The following is a 26887-nucleotide window of genomic DNA, read 5'->3' on the forward strand; positions in this document are numbered from 1 at the left end:
TAGCAACAGTCTTACTGTTTGGGGAAATAATTGCAATACTATTAATGCACTGTTATTAGTAATGTTATTATAATAAATGTGTTATATTACATAAAGTTTTTAAAATTTTAATAATAATAGCTACTGAAATAGTGGCTTTTATGATTCTAGTTGTATCTTATGCTGGATGTAGCAAGACCGATGCTTGAGTAAAAAGATAACGAAAAACTAAAAGCTGCTTTCAATTCTCATCTTTCTTTCCTTATTCTGCCTTTTTTCCTCAGAAGATTGAGCTTCCTGGCTGGATACTCCATGTTCTTTAGATTTCCAATCGGGTCTTATTAATAGACATAAAGAAATGCAGTCTGACTGACATTACTCATGAGAGATATGAATTGATAATGTCTCATGGGCCTTTCTGGTCATGTCCTTTTGATAGGGGATATTTCATAGTCCCAGGATGAATAAAAACAAGACTTTCATAAATAAGGACAGGGGTAGAGTGGTTGATGTCATCTACCTGGACTTGTGCAGAGAATTTGACACTGTACAACATGACATCCTTCTCTCTAAATTGGAGAGACATCAATTTCATAGGTGGGCCACTCGGTGGATAAAGAACTGGCTGGATGGCCGCATGCAAAGAGTTGTGGGCAATGGCTCAGTGTCTGCCTGGTGACCTGTAATGAATGGTGTCATTCAGGAATCGGTGTTGGGACCGGTCTTGTTCAACATCTCTGTCAGCGACATAAAAATCTGAACGTGCACAAGTCCATGGGTCCTGACGAACTCCATCCGTGGGTCCTGAAGGAGCTGGTGAATGAAGTTGCTAAGCCTCTGGCCATCATATTTCAAAAATCATGGCAGTCAAATGAAGTTCCCAACGACTGCAAAAAGGGAAATATAACCCCCATTTTCAAGAAGGGGAAAACGGAAAACGGATGACGCGGGTAATTACAGACCAGTCAGTCTCACCTCTGTGCCTGGCAAAATCTTGGAGCAGATTCTCCTGGAAGGCATGCTAAGACACATGAAAAGCAACAAGGTGCTTGGTGACAGCCAGCATGGCTTCACTAAGGGGAAATCCTGCCTGACCAATTTGGTAGCCTTCTATGATGGGGCTACAGAACTGATGGACAGGGGTAGAGCAGTTGATGTCACCTATCTGGACTTGGCAGAGTGTTCGACACTATCCCACACGACATCCTTGTCTCTAAATTGGAGAGACATTAATCTGATGGATGGACCACTCGGTGGATAAAGAACTGGCTGGATGGCCACATGCAAAGTGTTGTCATCAATGGCTCAATGTCCACCTGGAGACCAGTAACGAGTGGTGTCCCTCAGGGATCGGTGTTGGGACCGGTCTTGTTCAACATCTTTGTCGCTAACATGGACAGTGGGATTGAGTGCGCCCTCAGCAAGTTTGCCGATGACACCAAGCTGTGTGGTTCAGTTGATATGCTGGAGGGAAGGAATGCCATGCAGAGGGACCTTGACACGCTTGTGAGGTGGGCTGATGCCAACCTTATGAAGTTTAACCAAGCCAAGTGCAAGGTCCTACACCTGGGTGGGAGCAATCCCAGGCACAGCTACAGGTTGGGCAAAGAAGAGATTCAGAGCAGCCCTGCGGAGAAGGACTTGGGGGTGCTGGACTCTATGACATGGACAGTGGGATTGAGTGCACCCTCAGCAAGTTTGCTGATGACACTGAGCTATGTGGTGCAGCCAACATGCTGGAGGGAAGGGATGCCATTCAGAGATACCTTGACACGCTTGAGAGTTTGGCCAATGTCAACCTCACGAAGTTCAACCAAGCCAAGTGCAGGGTCCTACACCTGGCTCAGGTCAATCCCAGGCACACCTACAGTTTGGGCAGAAAGAGATTCAGAGCAGCCCTGCTGAGAACTTAGGGGTATTGGTCAATGAGGAACATGAGCCAGCAGTGTGCACTCTCAGCCCTGAAAGCCAATCATATCCTGGGCTGCATCGAAAGGAGCATGACCAGCAGGTCGAAGGAGGTGATCCTCCCCCTTCTACTCTGCTCTCTTAAGACCTCACTTGGAGTATTGTGTACAGTTCTGGTGTCCTCAACGTTAAAAGGACATGGAACTGTTGGAACAAGTCCAGAGGAGGGCCATGAGGATGATAAGGGGCTGGAACACCTCTCATACAGTGACAGGGTAAGAAAATTGGGTCTGTTCAGCCTTGTTAAGGCTGTGTGGAGACCTCACAGCAGCCTTCCAGTATCTGAAGGGGGCCCACAAGGATGCTGGAGAGGTACTCTAGATATAAGGAAGAAGTGCTTTACCGTGAGAGTGGTGAGGCACTGGAACAGGCTGCCTAAGGAAGTCATAAATGCTCTATCCCTGGCAGTGTTCAAGGCAAGACTGGTTGAGGTCTTGGGCAAGCTAGTCTAGTGGAAGGTGTCCTTGCCCATGGCAGGGGGATTGGAACTAGATGATCTTTAAGGTCCTTTCCAACCCTCACAGTTCTGTGATTCTATGATAATCCTTTCCATGCAGGTCTTAATTGTCTCAGTACTCAATATTAGAATGTCTTATTTTTTTATTATAATAATCTCCAGCATAGCAGGTAAAAAACAAGACTCCCATATAGTGTTACAGAAACCTTAAGACACCCATGTTACTTCTATACAAGTAAATAGCCATATCTTATTTCCCACTCAGTAAATAAATGTTTCATCTGTATCCTTTCTTCTCTTTTTGCCAGCTAAACTTGCACAGTTATGTTGAAGTAATTAATACAAATATAGGCAGCCTGTAAAATAATGACTAAGTAATTTTGTTAGCAAAAAGCAAAGTTTGCTTACTGTTTGTAAAGCAAATGTAATACAGACAGAGATTGGTTACACTACACTTCAGACCTCTAGTGCTGTAAACAAACATGCATATCTACTGAAGACAAAGCCAAAGAAACCTGTATTCTAGTCACATTGCATGTAATAGCTAAATCAGGTAAGGAGCAGAGCTCTCATCACTGCCTGAATGGCTATTTCTCATTTCTAAAAGTTTCATTCCCAAATATCCTTTAAGCACCGATGAATCTAATGGGAGTGCTTTATGGAAGTGTATCATACCATGTGCTGCAACCGAAACAGACAAAGGAATTTACCATCTGATCATTTACAGTATCACAGTATCACAGTATGCTAGAGATTGGAAGGGACCTCGAAAGATCATCTAGTCCAATCCCCCTGCCGGAACAGGAACACCTAGATAATGTTACACAGGAATGTCTCCAGGGAAGGAGACTCCACAACCTCCCTGGGCAGCCTGTTCCAGTGTTCTGTCACCCTCACTGAGAAGAAGTTTCTTCTCAAGTTTAAGTGGAACCTCTTGTGTTCCAGTTTGTACCCATTACCCCTTGTCCTATCATTGTTTGCCACTGGGTAGAGCCTGGCTCCATCCTCGTGACACTCCCTCTTTATATATTTATAGACACTTATAAGGTCACCCCTCAGTCTCCTCCAAACTATAGAGACCCAGCTCCCTCAGTCTTTCCTCATAAGGGAGATGCTCCACTCCCTTAATCATCTTCGTTGCCCTGTGCTGGACTCTCTCCAGCAGGTCCCTGTCCTTCTTGAACTGAGGGGCCCAGAACTGGACACAATATTGAGATGGGGTCTCACCAGGGCAGAGTAGAGGGGAAGGAGGAGCTCTCTTGACCTACTAACCACCCCCCTTCTAATACACCCCAGGATGCCATTGGCCTTCTTGGCCACAAGGGCACAGTGTTGGCTCATGGTCATCCTGTCGTCCACTAGGACCCCCAGGTCCCTCTCCCCTACACACCCTTACACAGGATTTAAAGGAAATATGAGCTTCAACTATTTAGGCACCATGAAGGGTTGATGATCATTTTTATGCTTGCTGGAAGAAATATGGTTGCTTAGGAATTCTTCAAGTATAATGTTACATATCCTTAAAGATAAAAGAACAGATTGGTGAGTTTTGTGTATCTCAACAGTGCACCAAGCACTGAAATTTACTAACTGACATGCCTTTAGGCACACGCATAAATCCTTTAATGTTAATACTTCCGATGCTTATGGTTGTGCAAAGGACAAGAGGAGTATTTTCACAATCATATCAGTCATGATCTGGTCTGTGCTACAGTTATTTTTGAGGTCTGAGAGCCTTTTAAGGCCATTTTGATTATGCAGAATTCTACTTCACTTTGCAAGCCATTTTTTCCATTAAAAACAGCAAGACTACTTTTTTTTTGTTTAAAAATACATTTGCTACGTGGCTTGCAAATTGTCATGAGCTGCTCAGCAAGATGCATCACAGGAACTTTTATTATCTGACCACTCTTAAAAAGACCATTTTTGCATATTATACCAAATGGAATCTATGTCAGTTATAAAAACAAAGAAACATGTGCCTCTAATAATAACAGTAATTATATTTAGCACTTACTTAGCAATTTTCATCTGCAAAGCACTTACTTCCAGCATTAGCTACTTAATTCTCACAGAACCTCAGCAAGGTAGGCAGCTATGTTCCACCTCCCTGTAAGCAGATGCATTGTTGGCTGAGAGAAAATTAACCACTGACAAGAAAAGGAAAGGAAAAGGAATAGAAAAGGGGAAAGGAAAAAAGAAAGGAAAGGAGAAAGGGGATGGACTGAAAGAGAAGGAAAGGAAGGGAGGGGAGGGGAAGGGGAGTGCAATAGATGCTAATAAGTTCTTAGTTTGTAGACTTATATTTGCATTTTTCTGCAGGATAATTTGTTTTGTTTTTTTTTCGCTGAAATTGTTGATTCAATAGAACTTGAAAATTACACTAATCAATTTTTATAACATTTTGTTTATAGGACTGTGTATTTGAAGCATCTGAAAAGATTACTCTTCCATATTGCAATTATATATTTTAATATAATCTGCCACTATGAAGAGACTATAATGTAAATATCTCATAGTTCCTTCCACCTCTGCCTTTTCCTACCGGTGCTGCCTGATTGCCAGTTAAGTTTCCTTATAATCCATGTTTACTGCTCTGATCTCTATCGGCCTGCATAGCCTCTCATTTTGCTGTGCATTGCTCTTTATCATACTCTTCTATTATCTTTACTTATTCTCATCTTATATGTGCTCTTCTGTCTTATATTTTTGGCCAGTTTATACCCCATCTTGTCTCCCACAAAGTTTCTGTTTCAGTCCCAGCTGCCTGTCATTTATTTCCTACTTTTAGCTTGCTGCAAACAGATACCCTTTAACATTTCTAAGATTTCATATCTCTCGCTCTAGACTCCTTTTCCTTTTGCTTATCATATCAGTATGTTTGGCTCCTGCTCCCTGGGTAGGACTTTCCCTCCCACACTACAGAAAATAAAATTCTAAATATGTTCAGTCTATCTATGCGTCTGCTGCTCCACTGAAACTTCCACACTAATGTACAAACCACACTATAGAAGAATTTTGTGGACAAAATCTATCAAATAGCTAGACTGTATATCTAAGCTATGTTCACTATGAGTTATTTCACACAACTGATCATGACTGGTTGTAATCACACAGTAATAAGCAAATAGTCATTATATCAAATAATGAGAGAATAGATGCATACATGAACTCTATTTTCATAAAAAACATAGAATCATAGAATAGTCAGGGTTGGAAAGGACCTTAAGATCATCTAATTCCACCCGCCCCTACTACGGGCAGGGACACCTCACACTAAACCAAGTCATCCAAGGCTCTGTCTGACCTGGCCTTGAATACCACCAGGGATGGAGCATTCACAACTTCCCTGGGCAACCCATTCCAGTGCCTCACCACCCTGACAGTAAAGAACTTGTTCCTTATAACCAATTTAAATGTCCCCTGTTTTAACCCGTTACCCCTTGTCCTACCACTATAGTCCCTAATGAAGAGTGCTTCTCCAAAGTTCTTGTAGGCCCCCTTCAGATACTAGAAGGCTGCTATGAGGTTCTCCAGGCTGAACAGCCCCAACTTTCTCAGCCTATCTTCATTCGGGAGGTGCTCCAGTCTCCTGATCACCCTCTTGGCCCTTCTCTGGACTTGTTCCAACAGTTCCATGTCCTTTTTATGTTAAGGACACCAGAACTGTATACAATACTCCAAGTCTCATGAGAGCAGAGCAGAGGGGCAGCCATTGACCACAATTATTTGTGTGCGGCCATCCAGCCAGTTCTTTAGCCACTCAGTGGTCCACCTATGAAATTGATGTCTCTCCAATTTAGAGACAAGGATGTCATGTGGGACGCTGTCGAATGCTCTGCCAAGTCCAGGTAGAGGTCATAAACTGCTCTACCCCGTCCATCACTTCTGTAGCCCCATCATAGAAGGCCACCAAATTGGTCAGGCAGGATTTCCCCTTAGTGAAGCCATGCTGGCTGTCACCAAGCACCTTGTTGTTTTTCATGTGCCTTAGCATGCCATCCAGGAGAATCTGCTCCAAGATTTTGCCAGGCACAGAGGTGAGACTGACTGGTCTGTAATTACCTACGTTTTCTGTTTTCCCCTTCTTGAAAATGGGGATTATATTTCCTCTTTTCCAGTCATCTGGAACTTCACCTGACTGCCATGATTTCTCAAATATGATGACCAGCGGCTTCACAACTTCATTCGCCAGCTCCTTCAGGACCCGCAGATAGATTTCATCAGGTCCCATGGACATGTGCACGTTCAGATTTTTAAGATGGTCTTGAGTCAGATCCTCTCCTACAGTGGCCCCAAAGTCTTCGTTCTCACAGTCCCTGTGTCTGCCTTCCAAGACTTGGGTGGTTTGGTCAGAGCCTTTGGCAGTGAAGACCGAGGCAAAGAAGTCATTCAGAGCCTCAGCCTTCTCCAAATCCAGGGTAGCCAGTTCTCCCGAGAGCTTCCTGAGGGGGCCTACATTCTCCCTAGTCTGTTTTTTATTTGCTATGTACCTGTAGAATCCCTTCCTGTTATCTTTAATACCTCTAGCTAAGTTTAATTCTAACTGGGCATTAGCTTTCCTAACCTGGTCCCTAGCTTCTTGGACAACATCCCTGTACTCTTCCCATGCCACCTGTCCTTGCTTCCACTTATTATAAGCCTCTTTTTTCAATTGAATTTTCCTCAGCAGCTCCTTATCCATCCAAGGAGGTCTCCTGGCCCTCCTGCTGCACTTCCTTCTGGTTGGGATGCGATACTCCTGAGCTTGCAGCAGGTGATCCTTGAATATCAACCAACAGTTTTGGGCCCCCCTGCCCTCTAGAGCTATATCCCATGGAACCTTACTAAGCAGGTTCCTGAAGAGGCCAAAGTCTGCTCTCTTGAAGTCCAGGGCAGTGAGCTTGCTGCATGCTCTTCTCACTGTCCTGAGGATCTCGAACTCTGCCATCTCATGATCACGGCAACCAAGGCTGCCTTCGAGCGTCACATTTCCAACGAGCCCTTCCCTGTTGGTGAGCACGAGGTCAAGCATGGCACCTCTCCTTGTCGGCTGTTCTATTACTTGCAGAAGGAAGTTGTCTTCCACACAATCGAGGAACCTCCTGGATTGTTTGTGCCGGGCCATACCGTCCTTCCAACAGATGTCAGGGTGGTTCTCTCTCCCATGAGAACAAGGGCTTGTGAGCGTTAGGCTGCTCCTATCTGTCTATAGAGTGCTTCATCCACAGATTCCTCTTAGTCAGGCGGTCTGTAACAGGTCCCCATAGTAATGTCCCCCATAGCTGTTCTCCCTTTAACCCTGACCCACAAACTCTCTGTGGACTGCTCACCTGTCCTCAGACAGAGTTCCCTACCCTCCAGCCTATCCCTAACTTAAAGAGCATCTCCCCCTCCTTGCCTGCTGGGCCTGCCTTTCTGAAAAGCCTGTAACTTTCCATTCCAAAACTTCAGTCATAGGAGCCAACCCACCATGTTTCTCTGATGTCATACGCCTGTAGACGTGCACACAACTCTAATTCCTCTTGTTTGCTCCCCATGCTACAGGTGTTTGTATAGAGGCATCTGAGCCAAGCTCCAAATGAAGCTGGCTCATTGGCTGGAGTGGCTGGAATATATCTACATTGCTCCAAGCATTTATTATAGGTGCTAGCAACTGACTGGGTGTGTTGGGAATGAATAATGCCTCCCTCCCCCAACACATCTAGTTTAAAGCTTCCTTGACCAGTCTGGCAAGCCTCCTACTAAAACTGCTCAGACCAGCTGCACCAGCCCCCAGTAGACCTGGCCTACTAACCTGGGACCCGTGTTCAAGACACCCAAACCCCTCACTATGGCACCCCCCTTCTAACCATTTATTAACCTGACCAATCCTCCTAGCTTTTTTTAGGTCCTCCCCTGTACCCTGGAGAATTGACAAAAAGACAGTCTGAGCTCCAGAGCCCCTAACCACCTCTCCAAGGGCTTTATAGTCCTTGTTTATGTTCTCTGGGCTACTGCTATCTATGTCACTAGCACCCACATGGATCACTAAAAGTGGGTAATAGTCAGTGGGGCTTACTAAAGCAGGCAGCCTCTCTGCAACATCCCTGATCCATGACCCTGGTAGGCAGCACACCTCCCTTGAGACTGGGTCAGGCTGACAGATGGGTGCCTCTGTCCCTTTCAAAGTAGAGTCCCCTACCACTACAACCCACCACTTTTTCCTGGCAGCACCAGTAGAGATCTTCTTTACCAGTTCAGCAGCATGTTGTTTCTGGTGTGAGTGTGCTTCCTCATCAGCCCCCTGCAGGGCAGCAAAGCGGTTCTGGGTGGGGACAGGGGATTTAGGGGGAAGCCCCTCGCTTTTAATTGTCCTTTTTTTTTTTTTTCTTTTTTTTTGTTGCTGTTTCCCAGCTTCCTGGGTTAGCAGCCTCCTACTTTTCTCCATGAGCTACAGTGGATGCTGGAAGCCCCTGCACAGTTTGGGCATGGAACAAGCGTCGTGCTTCCTCTCAGCTTCCCTGACATCTTTCAGCCTATTAACAACATCCCGCAGCTCAGCCACCTGCTGCAGGAGGACCTCCACCAGGGAGCACCGAGTGCAGCACTGCCCATTGTGCACCCTCCCCTCACCAGACCAGTGCAGGCACTCTCTACACCCCGAGCTCTGCACTGCAGCCTCCCCTCTTATCCGGCTCTGTCTGGATATCTATTCTGGCCACCGCCGGGGTACCCAGAACGAGGGCTTACCATAAGGCGAACGCTCACCGTCGCACTCCTACTCTCCCGTGATCCCTGGGGCAGGTTTTTAACCAGTCAGGGCTGGTGCCGCCCCTCCTGGCTCCGCCCCCTGTGAATAAGCTGTCGCGTCAGCTAAGCTGCCAGCTCCTGGGCAAATCTTGTCACAGACTTGAGCCTCCCTCGGTAGCTCTCGCCGCTCTGAGCTGAGGCGCCTGGACGCTGAGCTTCCCCTCACTCCGGTGTTGAAGGCATCCTCTCTCGGGCTACTCACCTCAGCAACTGACCCAAATCTGGAGAGTTCTTTTCAGAAAGACAAGGACTTTTTAGGATTCGTGGATTCATTCAGCGTATACAGCATGTTTTTCCTACAAACATTATAATACAACTTACTTTGAGAAAGTAGATATCCTATTCCCAACACACATAAGAGAATTAAATAATGCAAGATAAGAACACTATATGAAAAAAATGTGCCTATACTGGTGTAAAAAAAAGGATGACATGCAATTCAAATTAAAGCATTCAGTCACAAAGTCAATAATGGAGATAGATAGTGGGAAAGTGAAGGAATTAAGAGAGGCAAATGAGGTCAAGCTTTTCTTTCTAATTATATCTGGTATGAGATGAAATATAGCTAAAATGGAATTATACCCTTACCACAAATTTTCCAGATGTTAAAGGATTTTATAAAAGAAGGCTAAGGGGTGCAAAATTTAGAACACAGCAGTTGATTTAGACATAATATTTGAGCAGTTTTAAAGGCCATATCTACTAAATAGCAGAGCTTGGGTGAAACATTCAAAGTCAACAATTTATACTTCTTTAGCAGTGCATCAGCCAGTTGTTTCTGGCTCTAGTGCATTTCCTCATTAGCCCCCTGCAGGACAGCAAAGCGGTTCTGCGTGGGGATAGGGGATTTAGGGGGAAGCCCCTCACTTTTAACTGTCCTTTTCCTTCTTTTTTTTTTTTTTGTTTTTTTTTTTTTGTCACTAATTCCCAGGTTCCCGGGTTAACGGCCTCCTTCTTTCCTTCATGAGGACAGTTTGGGCCAGGAGCAAGCAGTGTTGCTTCCTCTCAGCTTTCCTGACATCTTGCAGCCTATTATCAGCATCCCGCAGGTCAGCCCCTGCTGCAGGAGGACCTCCACCAGGGAGCACCGAGTGCAGCCCTGCCCATTGCTCACCCTCCCCTCAGGAGACCAGTGCAGTCACCCTCTACACTCCGAGCTCTGCACTGCAGCCTCTCGTCTCATCGGCTCTGTTTGGGTGCCCACGCTGGCCACCGCCGGGGCAGCCAGAGCAGAGCTCCCAGACCGGGCCCTGATCATAGGCCGAGTGCTCACCATCCCGCTCGAACTGCCGCGCAAACTGCCTCACTGCGCTCCCTGGGGCAGGTTTTTAACCAGTCAGGGCTGGTGCTGCTGCTTCAGGCTCCGCCCCCTGTGAGTCAGCTGCTCACGTCAGCTGAGCTACCGGCTCCTGGGCAGGTCCTGTCAAGGACTTGAGGCTCCCTCGGTGGCTCTTGTTGCTCTCAGTTGAGGCTCCTGGACGCTGACTACAATAAACTTTTTTTTTTCTTTTTTCCCTCCCTGTTTGGGAATCTTGCGGGATTAGACCTCGATTTGCATCAAATATTGGTTGAAGATATAAAAACTTTAAAAGTAGCAAAGCCAGTCAAATCTTTCATAATTAAATACAAATCTCTCATTATTTAGACTCAAATAAAACAAGTTTTAATTTTCTCTACAGCTGAAAAGCAGCAGCTCACTACCACAACCAGTATGCACTTTTTCCTCTTCTTCTGAAATTTTCTCAATGTATAATTTACAAGAACTAAAATAAGATGCTGTCCATAAACAGCATTTTGGAATTGTTGCTGATCTTATTAATCTTCATCTATTTTTCCTTATGTTTTTGAGGCCTTATCCTTTCCTTTGCAAATGTTTTTACTACGGGAAATCATATACTCTTTCTTGTCACGTTTTGGAGTTTAGAAACAGGCTTCTGCTTCCCCTTTTATTTCTCTGTATGGCTTTGTCCTGGGTTCAGCAGTAGCAGTCATGTTTCTCCTTCTTGGTAGCTGGTGCAGTGCAGTGTTTTGACTTTCGGCCTGGGTACAGAACTGATAGTGATGTTTTGGTTTGGCCAAGGACTTTGTGAGCCTCAGGCTCTGCCAGGGAGGAAGGGAAGCCGGGAGGAAGCAGAGACAGGACACCTGACCCAGGCTGACCAAAGAGGTATTCCATACCACAGCACGTCATGCCCAGGATGTAACTGGGAGTTAGCCGGAAGGGCTGGGAGACTGCAGGGTTGGAGGAGGTATCGGTCGGTGCTTGGTCGGGGGCTGGGGGGCCGAGTTATCGGTTGGTTGGTGGTGAGGTGATGTATTCTCTTCCCTTGTTATTTCCATTATCATTGTTATTATTGGTAGTAGCAGTAGTGGTTTGTGTTATACCTTAGTTACTAAACTGTTTTTATCTCAACCCATGGGAGTGGCATTCTTTTTGATTCTCCTCTCCGTCCCTCCGGGAGCAGGGGGGAGGGAAAGAAGTGTGTGTGGGGGGGGAGTGAACGAGTTACCTGACTGGGTTTAAACCACGACAGGCTTTTAACTTTTTGTTTCTCGTTCTTTTAGCTTTGTGTCTCCTAAACTGTTAGCTCTCCAGAGAGGTTTGGTTTGGGTTGGTTTGGTTTTGGAGATACTTCTGGTCTTTTCCTCAAAAGAAAATTTCTGGGGAGATTGGTAGCAATGGCTTACTTTTATGTTGAGGCTTTGCCACTTCCTTTGGAAACTGCAATCTACTTCTCAATTTTCCTTGGACATTTTCACTCAAATTCCCTGTTACCAGGGAATTAATGCCTCAGAACATTGTCAATGCCCAGTAGACTGTCTGACTTCTTCTCTGACTGCAAAACTTTTTCAAAAAGGTTGTTGTTCAAAAGGTCTGAAGTTGATAAATTCTTGCATGAGACTTGTGCTATATGCTAAATAAGTTGAGAAAGACATGGAATTAATATTGTATAGTGATTTCAGTGCAAAATGTTAGAGTTTAATTTACCTATCATTTATGTGTTAGACATCTAAGACTGAGCTGTTCACCTTAGGCTTCATTTATGGTTGTTGAAGATAAATATGCACTTCCAGAGGGTGACTGTTTTGATCTAATTTGGTTGCCTTTCATAGGGTGAGATTAATATCTCTCTGGAGATGCCTACCTCTTTCCATTGACGATAACACAAGCCTAAGATGACTAGAACAGCACAAGGCATTGAATTTTAAAGCACTGGTGTTCAGGCAAACAAGTCCTACCTGACATTTCTTTTATGACTGTGTGCACTTTGATATAATAACTAGACTTTACAATTCAGGAAGAGTAGACAATGTTAAATGTCTTTGAAGTATTTTGCCATTTTAAAACCAAACAAGTAAAAAAAGACAGAACAGTATAGAGTCATAGATTCATAGAATCATAGAATCAACTAGGAGGTCATAGCAAGGTGTGTTTTGGTCTCTTCTCCCAAGTAACAAGCAGTAGGACAAGAGGAAATGGCCTCAAGCTGCACCAGGGGAGGTTTAGACTCAGCATTAGGAAAAATTTCCTCATCAAAAGGGTTACCAAGCATTGGAACAGGCTGCCCAGGGAAATGATTGAGTCATCATACCCGGAGGTATTTAAAAGATGTGTAGAAGTAGTGCTTAGGGACATAGTTTAGTGTTGGACTTGGCAGTGTTAGTTAACAGTTGGACTTCATGATCTTTAAGATCTTTTCCGACCTAAACAATTCTATGATTTTATGTGGGTACTTTATTAAATTTTCTATTCTTGCAGTGGTTTGTAAACTGCATTTATTAAAAACAAAACGAAAAATCACACACACACAAAAAGAACACACCACCCTCTCCCTAATATTGGCTTGGGAACTTTTCAGGGGAGGTCTAACGCTTCTAAACGTTTAATTAATACCTTTATTAAATATTTTATTATTTATTTTTTGTTTGTTTTGTTTATTTTACTTGACAAGATTTCTTGGGCATGGTATTCCTCAAATTTACAGTTGTCTCTCTTGTCTAGTTAGCCGTCTGATACTTTTAATGTATAAAAGAGACAATATTGTGTCTAGACAATTAATGTAATTTCAATTTGCAAAGAATTTTGAGGTCACTAATTATTACTATGAAAAAAATCTGTATTTTGGTGTTTACATATAAACACTTCTGGTTTATAGTCCTAAGGATAACCATAAAAACCTTCGATGAAACCTTTCTTATGCTGAAGAACTTGATTAAGTATGTCACTTCACACACTGTATTACAGAGCTGTATAATAGAAATCTTGGTAAAATAGTTATTTAACCTTTTTTTTTTTTTTTTTTTTTTTGCTACGTGGGAAGTTTAAGGCAAAAAAAAAGGACACAAACGTTCAAATGACAGAAAAATGTTAAAAATGCCTCCGTTTCTTTTAATAAATATATAGCAGCAGAGCCACAGTAGAGTATGAATTACATCCTCCAATAATGTGCTTCTAGGTAGGATTGAAATGAGAGAAAAAAAAAAAATATCCCTCTCCATTATCAGGGTAAGTAGTTCCATAAATTCCTTTATGTCTTCAGTGAAGAAATGGGGTAATTACATCGTGAAATTTCATTTTCCTAAGGGGACACATTAATTTATGGGCACATGTAATATTTGTTTCAGCACAAGGTTTCCGCATTCTGTACATGTACTTCATTATAAAGAAAAGAAATATTTTAAAGCAAACAAGGTTCTATATATGGTACAATGTGTATATATTTATTAATTCAGGCAATTTATTTTTAGGAAATGTCTTGCATTCTGACCTTCATTAAGTACACTTAAAACAGAAACCCAAATAATTTTACCTTTACTCCTTGAGAAAATATTCAATTTCTAGATACTTATTAAAAATCATAAAATATCATTGAAAGCAGCAAGTGTGGTGGCAACTTAATTATTACAAAACACTAGGAGTAGGGTTGAGGCCCATGTTTTATTAAATTTTATTTCATGAGAAATATACTATGGTAATTACTAATACAGCTTTATCTTTCTATTATTCAGACAATAATATCACTTCTTTTAAAGGTTAATAACATTATTATTTAATCCACTATCTTTTATTGAATACTTTGAGCCCTCTGAAGTAGAAACTAGTCAATCTAAAACGTACTGTCCTGTTGTTACACTCAAAATCTTGTGAATGGGCAAATGAAAACATGACTTATAAATAAAGCCTGGAATTTACTTCTGATGTCATTGAAATCTTAACAATCTTATTGACAAATCATTACTAGTCTAGATCTGATTATTACAAAGAAAGAAAAAAAATAATGTAGTTAACATTGTTGGTCACATGCTCCTTACTTCCTCCTCCTTTTCCTGGTGTCATGCTCACCACACTATTCCTTCTCCTTGGTGGTTTCATAATGGCAGTGATGGTGGGCGTGCTACAGTCAGTCATCAGAAGCAGGAGTCTTTTGCTGTAAGGAATGTGGTTCACAGTTTCTTCTTCCTCACTCCAGGGTCCACTTGTGGTCCTTTTCATGTGTTTGTTAACACACTTCTACACTTTTTGTGTTTCTTCAATGCTTTATGGTTCCATGTTGTATCAAAAGTTACTGTATATGATGGCCTTAGAAAAAATACCTTTGCTCTCTTTTTACTGTCAAAATCAGGTTTACTCCAGGTCCATGTTTCTGTAACAGTCCATTACTGAGTTGTTTGTAGTTGTAGAATCTCCAATACCAGCCTGTGTCCCAGCCCTTATAGTCCCATTCCTGTGCTCATCTCACATGTATCCAAAGTTCCTGTGTCTCATGGACATTGTTGTACCAGTCCTCTATTCCTCTGCTCTACAATGTTATGCTAGTCATAAGATTCTCATTCTACATAGAATAGCTAATAACTCATATATATATAAAATTATGTTTTTAACATACAAAACCAACAAAAGTAAAATAAATAAGCCGTAGATATCTGGTCTATGAGACAAATTGATGCTACAAATGAAACAAGTGAAACAAAGCTCAGGGAGGTCAAGACAATTCAGGCAGAGTAGATCAGACAAACATCAGCCCTGAGACCATGCAAATTCAGTACAGAGCTTATGGCCTGTGAGTAGAAAAGGCAATAGGATATTAGAGAGCTATACAGTTACACTAAAAAGTTAGCTAATAGCTCTTCAGTACTGACTTTCCCTTGGGAAGCAAGTAAGGTGGCTTTATGCCTCTATGTACAATGAGCTCAAGCTTGTGCTATGTAGGGTTCTCTGTGCATGATTCATCATAAGGCTGATTCATCAGATTTGACTCACAGTGGCACCTGGCTGTTAATTTCAACATGGACACCTGGACCCTGAAAGTCCCATTGCTTTCAGTGACTCTTTGGTGCAATGAGTAGTCAGGCTCTGATCACCAGTGGGCTTCCCTTGAAGCAGACTCAAACCTCTGTTGAAGTTCTGCCCTTACTAACACAATGGGCATAAAAAGAGTGTGAATAATACCCCAACAGCAGTTGTAAGACTGACTAGGACAATTCCTCATCATGAAGTGCACACCAGTAAAACAGATGGGCAGTAGACCCAGGGACCTTTTCTAAGAGACAGAAGATTATTAGGTTTTTCATCATGGAAATGAGTCAGTTGTGGACACATTTCTGGCTGTGTTCCTGCTTCCTAGCTCTTATTCATATAGCTCTGCTGCCACACTACCTTGCTCAGGGGAAGATGCCTCAGCAGTATACCTTCTAAGAAAGTTTATTTTATTAAGGATTAAGAGACTTCTAAAGGTAGCACCATCTGGTTTTGCACCACCATGTTTTAATACAATATATTATAATGCAAATGGTTTTAGCATTTTCCTCATGTAAGTAGGCAAAATTCACAATTTGTCTTGGTAGGAAATACCAACCTTCTCTCAGGTGTTGACTGTTATAGTCACTGTTGGTTAGCACTAAACTGCTGACTGTCTTGAATAGGTACAATTGAATGCAAGGAAACTTCCTGCTGAGAGCAAACTTGGGTATAGATCTAGAGTACACTGGAGCAATGCACGATTATAGCCTACAGGCTTCTGTGTGTATCAGCACTGCATAATCACTGTATAACCAGCATACTGCTATTGGCCTATGAGGCCAATGATTTTCAAGCAAACATTCATGCACTTGTATGTCTCCTCTGGGACAGAACTAATAGGAGGAATTGTTATTTTTCTGTCTCACCTTGAAACAGCTTGAGGGTATATCTAATGTTATGCATACCCATAACTGTTCTGCTAAGCCTTTTGCTGTTAGGCTACACAGAGAAGAACAAGTGTCAAGGTCAGTCACTTTCAAACTATTATCATGTTGAAATGGTTAATTGCTATCAAACTTCTCCACAAAGACCTAGGAAATCTAAGCAGAGTTTGAATGTTTAATATTTTCACCTAGTGTGATTGTTAGATTGTGTTTGGTGGAAGAGCAAATCACAATAAAAAAACTTGCACCGAGTCAAAGAACAGTGAGTGGAAGTGCTCTAGACTCCTTTTGTTTAAGATTCCATTATGTAAAATGCAAGTAGCACTTTGTCTGTTAGCTGTATTTAGAAAATTAAAACACTATGGTTTTTTTTGAAAAAGACCAAATTCAGTGAATATACCATGTTCTTACAATAGCATATCGGTCTGGACCATTATCTGTCAGGGAGCCAAACCATCACCCTACTTAGCATCTGTAACCTGCAGGAGTAGAGACCCATAGTGAACATTGTATCAGTATCCATTCTAAAAGTGAATGAGGACCACTACTGAAATTTATACACCCTGAGCCTGTCTTTGAGACTATGCAGATCGCACAGCTGCTAAAACACTTTCTTTGATTGGTATCAGACCTACATTTTTATTTGGATCTAGCCTTGTGTCCTGGGTTCAGCAGTAGCAGTCATTTTTCTCCTTCTTAGTAGATGGTGCGGTGCTGTGTTTTTTGACTTTTAGCCTGGGAACAATGTTGATAACACCAATGTTTTTAGTTGTTGCGAAGTAATGTTTACTCTGACCAAGGATTTTCTGAGTCTCATGCTCTGACAGGTAGGAGGGAAAGCCAGAAGGAAGCCAAGACAGGACACCTGACCCAAACTAACCAAAGAGGCATTCCATACCACAGAACATCATGCTCAGTATATAAACTGGGGACAGTTACCCAGAAGGGCTAGATCACTGCTTGACCAGGCTGGGTATTGGTTGGTGGGTGGTGAGTGGTTGTATTCTCTTCCCTTGTTATTTCTCTTATCATTATTATTATTGGTGGCAGCGTAGTGGTTTTGTGTTATACCTTAGTTACTGGACAGTTCTTATCTCAACCTGTGGGAGTTACATTCTTTCAATTCTCCTCCCCATCCCTCTGGGAGCAGGGGGAGGAAGGGAGGGGGGAGTGAGCGAGTGGCTACGTGGTTCTGAGTTACCGGCTGGGCTAAAACCATGACACCTTGAAGTACTTTTAACTTCTTCTTTTTTTTCTTTTTTTTTTAAAAGCCATTTTTTAGTAATTTTTATTTTGTTGTTGCTGTTGTTTGAGTGAAAGTACATGAGAAGTACTTTGAGAAGAGTAAATTATGAGTAAATTGCTTCAGTGATGATTTGGTTCCTCACCATGGAATGAGCTAAGCACAGCCCAGACTAAACCTTCCTGAGAATTTGTTAGACAATGAGACATATGATTCTATGACTCTATTTCTAGACACTCATGAACTGGAACTGTATTCTCTACTATCTGTGACTATTTATGAATATTTGAGCAATGACTGGTAGACTCATGAGCAATCCACAAAAACTGAAAGTCTGAAAAAATTATACCAGAATGGCTTTATCCATGATTGTTATCTGTTGCAGAATGGCTCCAAGAGCAAGGCCATGGATCCTTAGAGGCCTTGTGCAAGCAAAGCATGGTGTAGGCCTCACAGGTAACCGGATACTGGATGTGGGAGAAGAGTGTGAAGGAAGCTGTGTAGAATTAACCAATACTGTTCTGACTAGTAGGTGTGGCTAAACACCACATGGATATAAGGAAAGTGCGCCACAAATAAAGTAGAAGTTTGCTTATCACCCATATTGGGTTGGCCTGTCTTGCTTCAGCCGGGGCCTTGGCTCAACTAAGCAGACTGAGTTGCTGAGTTGCTAAGCAAACAAATGCTACATTGAAGGTGATTTCTGATTTGTTGTTTAATGTTGACTCTGTAAGACATGCAACACTGCAGAACCTTTTGTTGTTGGAACAGGGACTTGGATGTGAAAAGTTTGATGGAATGTGTTGTATGAATCTTTCTGGTCATTCTAATTCGATACATGCACAGCTGAAAACCCTGGCTCAGCTTACCCAGCAATTGCAAGTAAGCAATGACCTAGGGATAACTAAATGGTTGTCCTCATGGGGCATTACAGGTTGACTTAAAACACTGTTATTTGAAGGACTGTGCTTATGTATCATTGTTATTTCAATCATTGTAGTTGTTCGACTTGCTTATAGTTGCGTGATGAAAACAAGTGAACAGAACGACCCACGGTGTTTTGCTCACACAAAAGAAAAAGGGGGGACTTGTTGCAGAATGGCTCCAAGAGCAAGGCCATGGATCCTTAGAGGCCTTGTGCAAGCAAAGCAAAGTGTAGGCCTCACAGGTAACTGGATACCGGATGTGGGAGGAGAATGTGAAGGAAGCTGTGTAGAATTAACCAATACTGTTCTGACTAGTAGGAGTGGCTAAACACCACGTGGATATAAGTGAAGTGCGCCACAAATAAAGTAGAAGTTTGCTTATCACCCATATTGGGTTGGCCTGTCTTGCTTCTCCTTGCCGCTTGCAGTTATCTAATTCCTAATTAGAAGATATTTTTATTCTTGTTTTTAGAGGTCTTCTTCTTTTGATGTTCCAGCCATAAGTAATCAAAAAGATAATCACATGATAAGGAAAATCATTTTAGTGCTCAAATTCCAAATAAAATATCTCATGCACTACTAACTCCATGATGAGAAAACAGCTTGTGTTTAACATTCTGTTATATATGAAACTTAGGATGCATTCACGCAAAAAAAAAAAAAAAAAAAAAAGAAAAAAAACATAAACCAAAAAAACAAAACCAGAAATTGTTTCTGAATGGGTCTCATAACAGTAATTGCCAACATTTGCAAAATCTCACTTTTGTCCCTTATTTACTCAAACTTGTTCCAATCATGAGGAATATCTCTACCTAACTCTTGTTTCTGACATAGAATTATTCTTAGAAAAATAATGCAAATGTCAGCTGCAACAGTGTGACTCCGAAGTGACTCAGGAAATGTTCCATAGCTGTAAATATTACTCCTGTAAATAATTAACTTGAGACGTTACTGTCACCAAGCTTAAGTCCAGACTTCTTCGTTATAGCTTTGGAACATGATGTTATAGGTGATTTTATTTTTCATTTGTTTGCTTTTTTTTTTTTTGAGGTGAAGGCAAAGCTACAATGGCAAAAGAAAGAAAAATAAGTCTACATCTGGATTATGGAATCCATATATTCTTCTTAGTGTTCACGTTAAGAAGATTGATTGCGTGATTCTTCAAGATGTTCAAGCTAAATAATGTCAGTATATCCCACTCAGGCACCATTTCAGGGCAAATGCTTTTCCCACATTTCCTTCTCTTTCAGATACTATTAATTTCTCCTTTGACAAATATTTTTACAGGCGCGTTAAAAGAATAAGAGTAGATTTTTACAGTAAAATAATTTTGTATTTTATAATTATTTTAGATAGGAAGAGAAAGAATATTAGAAACTAAACTGCTTCCAGGAAAGTCCTGATTAGATGTCATAATTAAAACAATGTGCAGAATTCTTATTGACCAAGAGGGGTAGTTTTTTCTGAACTTCTGCAAGCATTGGGCTCTGTGTAAGATGAGGCTGAAATTATCATGAATAAAGATAAACCTAAATCTAGTTCATTAATTTCATCCATTGTCCGGTAATAGTTGGAAATGCTGATTTTCCAACTTGTGTTCAGGATCAGAATATAGGTGGAGTAGTAATTGCCACTATCTGTATCTTTACTATTATTAAATACAGTATGCATTGCAAAAATAGAAAACAAGAATAAGAACGTAGTTTAGGATTTTGATTTTTTTTAGAGACTTTCTAGTGCGTCCCAAGTTAATTTTCAAAAGAAACAATACATAATAACTGTATGCAAGGCAAACTATACCTTCAGTTCTATAGCTTGTTATGTATGCTCTACCAGATTGGTCAAAATTACTTTATATGTGCTCTAACAAATTGCTCAGTTGTGTTTTGGAGAACACTGACACTCAGGCAGTGTATTAATATCAACTCAGGCATTAATTAAAGCCATAAAGGTGAAATAAAAAATTTGCTGAAGCGTTTGACAACTTTACAATTAAACAGAATTTTTTATTAATAAAAGAGTCAAATGACTGAAAAAAATGCTGACTGTATATAAAAGCACAGTTCTTAAGTTATTTGAATTATATTTTGTTTCTCTATTACTTTCAAATACTTCAGAACAACTACATATATCATGAACGGTCACAGAAATCATAGCCAGATTTATCCTTTTTGAAGTGCATGTTGTGCAGAAAATTTTTTTCCTGTATTCTTAAAGTGATTATTAAGTAAACTCAGACAGAATATATTTTAGCTATTCAGGGCTAGACATAACAGAATGCTCAGCACCTTTTGAACAAGGGCCAGGCTTTCCTGTGATAGTGTTGAACTGAACCCAAAAGCCATATATATATTCTCCTAAATAAGACTGTGTCAGGGAGTGTTCTGGAACACAGGAACTTTGTTGTTTACACTATTAAGCTGCTAGAACAGTCTCTGTTATAGTTTAGGATGTGTCAAATAGTACTCTTCAGAAAATTACAAGTTGTTTGGGAGTTGGCACAACTTGGAGACTGATCCCAATAGACATTCTTGGAGTGGTCCCAGGGAACTTTATTGTAGAGAGATTGGTGTTCCATGATGATTGGCCTTAGTCTCCTGGAGTTGTCCTGAGTACATTTATCATGTTCCCCAGCTTTCCTCTTAAACGACTGTCAAGAATTACAAACTGAAAAATCACTTGTTTTCATGCCAGCTGAGGAATTGTCGACTTGTGGACAATTGCCTTCGGAGTCAGGTGTCTTAAGCCACTGGGGCTGGGTTATTCCAGTGAGAAGCAAAAACATCTTTGGAAAGGGAAGAAGAAAAGAAGGGGAAGGAAAGAAGAAGGGGAGGGAAAGGAGAAGGACAAGGGACAAGTTCATCCAGAAAAATCTTAGTTATGGTTTTAAAAATTAATCCTTTTTTAATGATTATTGACAACATCTGAAGGAAATCTGAGTAGTGCCAAATTTTATTTGAACAAGAATAAATATGTAAATCAGCTAGGCTTCAGGTGAACATCTGAGCTCATAAATCATAACTTGACCAAAGATGAACAGAAGGGTTAAAATCTGCAGCAAACTGAAAGCCAAAAGAAAAATGAAAACGAAGCCATACTGAAACTGTGAGTTTCACAACAGGAATGCTTTCACTGAGAAAGGGTTGAAGTGGCACTTCAATCAAATTCTGTTCATCTTGTTCTCCCTGACAAATAGTTCAACAAGCTTAAATAATTTCAGCAGAATAAATTTATGAGCAGAACTTGCTGCATTTGTGAGATTAAGTTGTATCATATTTTAATATTAAAATACCCCACAGTAAATTGATAAAATATGTTAAGAGAAAATACCTCATATAAGTGTTTAATCTTAATGAAAATAAAACAATGGAAAGTTTAATTTCTATCAAAAAATTAAATAACTTTTTGTCCTGGGTTCAGCAGTAGCAGTCATTTTTCTCCTCCTTCTTGGTAGCTGGTGCAGTGCAGTGTTTTGACTTTCAGCTCGGGAATAGAGCTGATAACAATGATGTTTTGGTTTGGCCAAGGACTTTGTGAGCCTCATGCTCTGCCAGGGAGGAGGGGAAGCCGGGAGGAAGCAGGGACAGGGCACCTGACCCAAGCTAGCCAAAGAGGTATTCCATACCACAGCACGTCATGCCCAGGATGTAACTGGGAGTTAGCCGGAAGGGCTGGGAGACTGCGGGGTTGGAGGAGGTATCAGTCAGAGATTGGTCGGGCTGGGGGGCGAGTTATGGTCGGCTGGTGGTGAGATGTTGTATTCTCTTCCCTTGTTATTTCCTTTATCATTATTATTATTGGTGGTAGCAGTAGTGATTTGTGTTATACCTTAGTTACTAAACTCTTCTTATCTCAACCCGTGGGAGTTGCACTCTTTTCGATTCTCCTCTCTGTCCCTCCAGGAGTAGAGGGTGGGAAAGAAGGGGGGGAGCGAGTGAACGAGTTACCTGACTTGTTTAAACCACGACACTTTTTCAATCTATTAGGCTCTCAGTTGTCATTATATCTAAGAACACAACACCATTGTCCTCATTACTATTATTAGTTCAATATCTGTAGCCAGAATCAGGCAATAACTTAGATGGTATTTCTGACTTCTTCCTGTGTGTAGATAGTTAATATCTCGGGATAAGAACAGAAGCATAGGGAAAAGAGAGAAACCTAAAATCAGCTTATCCAGGTTGTAGTTGATTAGAAAAAGACCATAACAACAACTGAGGAAAAATAATTTATTTTGTTTTTAAAGTGTTTTACTGCAGTATCTTTTGTCCAGACAGCTAAGGAACACTCATATACCCAAGTCCGAAAGTACTTTCAATCATACTTTCAAATTAAATGAAGATATTATTTTTGAAAACATTTCCAGAAGAGGAAATTCCATGGATGTTCTTCATGCTGACATTACATTTTATTGAAAATGTGCTTTTACACAGCTGTCAGAAATTTTGCCTGAAAGAGACCTGTTTCTAGAAACTGTCATGCTTTTTCCAAGGTCATTTCAGCCTATGCAGTTTTTTTGCCTGCAGTGTGCTCTAACCACCCAGGTTTTGGTTCTTTGTTTGAAGTGAAATTAAAGTTATTAAGAAGATATTTAATGTACAGGAGTGTTACTCTAGTGCTTTGTCTCCTCTGGTCCCTATCCTCCCTCAGCAATGATGCAGGTAAGAAAAGTTAGCTCTGTTTTCATTTGTTTGGTTTTTGGTTTTGTTTTGGTTTTTTTTTTAAGAATACAGATGAATGACAATTTAAAATCAGTGTACAGTTCATGTCCATCTTATTAGGACTGAATCTGGTCACCAGTCAGGAAGTCAAAGACTATAGCTTCCTTTAATCTCACCCTTTGTAACTGTCTTTTTGTCCATTCATCATGCTAAACTCATACCATTTCTGAAAAAAAAAAAAAGAAAATAGTTAGGGTAAAAGGAAAGAGAACATACAGCATAGTATCTATACCTTTATATCTTTTATCCACAGACTGGTTTTATGTTTTACACTAAGGACCAATTTCTAGTAACACCTAGTATGTTTTCTTTCAACTGTCTTTAGAAAAGGAAGTGACCACGCTTGCCATTGAGCCAGTCCAGTCAATATTAGAAATGAGTATTCCTAATTGGACAGAGATTTTTAGAAGGCCTTGGTGTAGAAAGGAAAAATGGCTGAAATACTGAAGAGTTAAGGAAAACTGAGGAAATTATAAAAATGTTTTGAGAGACAAATTTCAGTTTGCTTGTGAGATTTTAAATTCAAAATAAAAGCAAAAGTCTGTTAGGGACAGAAGTGTTTGCAGATGTAGCAAACAGCGGAGTGGGTGCAAGAGCAAGATTTTAATTTTAGACATAGGAGCCAATGTTCAACATAATTTACTCTTCACAGTGTCTAAGTCATTTTTCTAGGATAAACCTGTATATCTTAAGCCTAAGATATACAACCCCTGTATATTCTTTGACAAGCTCCAGAAGGCTCAATATAAAGGAATGTTAGAAAATAAAGCACAAAAAAATACACATTTCACTTTAAAGTTCCTATATTTAAAGAGTAAATAGAGTAAGGACAAATGATCCTAACTTTCTATTGACTTAGAAGTCATAAATGACTGCTTTCTTACAGATCTCATAATAGAAATACACTGAAAGAACATTGGACTGGAAGTTTCTGAGTTACACTATTTAAGAAAAGTGTTGAGGGGGAAACAAAGTTCTTGAGGCTGAAAAATGACTTTTTTGTAATATGTTTAAAACATATTTATTTAGAGACATATAAAAATATGCTTATATGCATAACATACTGAGTTTACTACCCTTTTTTAATTTATTGTCTCAAAATTGATTGCTTCAGGGCAGGAGAGCCTCCACAAATGACTTGTATATCTGCTAATGTGATGCTCCCTAGAAGCTATTTGCCATGATATTTGATCAAGGACACATCTAGGAAAGCAATTAACCAAATTGTTTCTGAATCTGAAGATTTTTTATTAAAAAAAAAAATCATGCAATCTTTGAGATTCATGTGTTGCTATTAGATGTAAAGCCAGTTAATACTGTAGTAGGTATTATTACTGTAACAGTGTGTGTGTGTGCAGGGTTTTATGCTTTTCATTCCAATTATGAGGCTGTGCTATATATATTGTACTTGCCTTTTTAATCAAGTGTATACTTCATTAAAGGATAAAAAAATCATCATTAAATCATGAAAAATCATGATGCCTTCATGAAAAATCAGAAATAACACCAATTAGTCATGACAATTTCCTTGACATGGACTTGTGATGTACAAGTTTGCAACTGAAGTCAGTACAGAAAAATGTTGGTTTACTCTCATAAGAAATAACAGCCAAAACATGCACTCCTAAACTGGGCCATAGCTGACAAATTAATTTCTTCCTCCCTTCCTTGGGTTTAAAATAATATGTATGTGTACAGATGTTTTTATTCTAGTTTTTCTATCTGTGTTATTTATTAATTCAGATTTCAGCAGTTTATAACATTTTACTACAAAAATGTTCTTTCTATATTAAAAACTGAAAAAAAAGCCTCACCAACCAACCGATAAAAACTAGAAGTCCTCAAAAGCAATTGGAATTGCAATTAATAGTCAAACTGTGTGATCAAGGTAAAACCACACATAATTTCACTATTTACTTGCCATAAAACACTGGTTTTCATTTTTTTCCATGCAAACTCATTGTTTTTAAGTTCAATAGATTAGGATACAATAAATTAGGGTAACTTCTTCAAGAAAAAGAGCAATGTACAATGTGAAGCTCTATTGAGAATGTAGAAAAATATTTGAAAGCAGATCGACAAAGGAAGAAACACTGAACATTTCTAGACCTGTAGTAGACTTCTAATTTAACAGTGCACCCATTTAAAAAACATTTAATATTTTTAAGAAATGCAATTGTTTTACTAATTTCATCAAATTCTCTATTGAATTACATATTGAAAACATGCACATTAGCTATCTGTCCCCATTCCTGTTGACTGAAACTAGCTATTCAGCTGCATGTTCCATAACTTGTCTGTATTTGCAAACTGTTCATAGAGGCACATTCATGACAAAAGCATAAGTCACCAGTGCCGTGTGTTGAAAAAGTTTCTACTGAGAAGTATGGAGAAGACATCCTTTAGCAGCAAGATGGCCGTGGGTGGAATTCAACAGCCCTAAGTGAAGACTACAGCAAATCAGGTATCTGAGCTGGTCATCTACATGCAAGCAGTAATGTAATACTAAGATGTTATGTATAGCAATTTTAAAGAGGCATCTAAGTCAGGATGACTTTCCTTTAGGAGACGGCTATTCCTCATCACTAACGGTATTGTAACCAGTTCAGAAGGCAAGCAGGGGAAGCAGAAAGAAGTTCAGAATCAGAAGTTTAACTTCTGGACAGCAGCAAGTGAGGGCCTCTTTATGTGTGCATGTGCTCTGGTGGGAGGGTGTTTAGGTTTTTACCTGTGTGTGTCTGTGTAGTGTAAGTGGTTTGTTTATTCTCTGAAGTGGTACCACTTCTCCCAGAATGAAGTGATGGGGATAAGTTTAAGTTTCTAGTATTGAAACTACTGTCCAGAATGTTGACGTGGAGACATAGTTATGAACTGTTTTACGAGAGCTGCTGAGCCCTGGATGGAAGCAAATCCCAGTAACTGAATACTCCGAAACATCAACAGTGCCAGTCCTGAAGGTAAGCTGTATCTTCTGCTGGTGGTGATGCCTGTTTTCCATGACTCCAGATGCATCTGAATTTTGTGACTTTCTGACTCCTAGTGCAGGGAATTACACTTAATTAAGAGGCTGATTCTATACATATTGATGCAGGGAGAATTATGCAGTAGAAGAAACTGGTTTTTGAGGTACTTGAGTCACCAATTTGGAATGTAGTCATGGCATTCACTGAACTACTGGCTGCTCCCAATTCCTCTGGCTGATAAGAAGAGGCACATTATAACTTTTGGTACTTCTAAAACACTCATTCCCATGATGACAAGTTTTGTTTTAATGATCTAGTTATGAGAAACTACATATTGTCTGAGTACAATACCCAGAACTGTACAGTTATGGTAAAGGAGGTGCAACAGCTGGAATGACCTTGAGATGCATAAAATCTTAATCCACTTTAAGCAATTAAGAACAGTTTCTGTTTTCATCTTCTTGGGCTGACTAACATAGCTGCTCACAGTCAATGATCTATGTTCCAAACAGATATGGCAAGGGAAAAAAAATGTTGCCAGGTCATACACCTTAACACTGTGCTTAACTTACCCAGAGCTCACACACCAGAGGACAGAATTGAAAGCTTGAGAAGGCTAAATATAAATATGTTAAAGCATAAATAATTTATGTTACTAAGGTAAGAACATAATT

The sequence above is a fragment of the Pezoporus flaviventris genome, unplaced genomic scaffold (genome assembly GCF_033815535.1).
Source record: "Pezoporus flaviventris isolate CSIRO_AGI_PZ_B2104156 unplaced genomic scaffold, CSIRO_AGI_Pfla_v1 ptg000025l, whole genome shotgun sequence".
Lineage (NCBI taxonomy): Eukaryota > Metazoa > Chordata > Aves > Psittaciformes > Psittacidae > Pezoporus > Pezoporus flaviventris.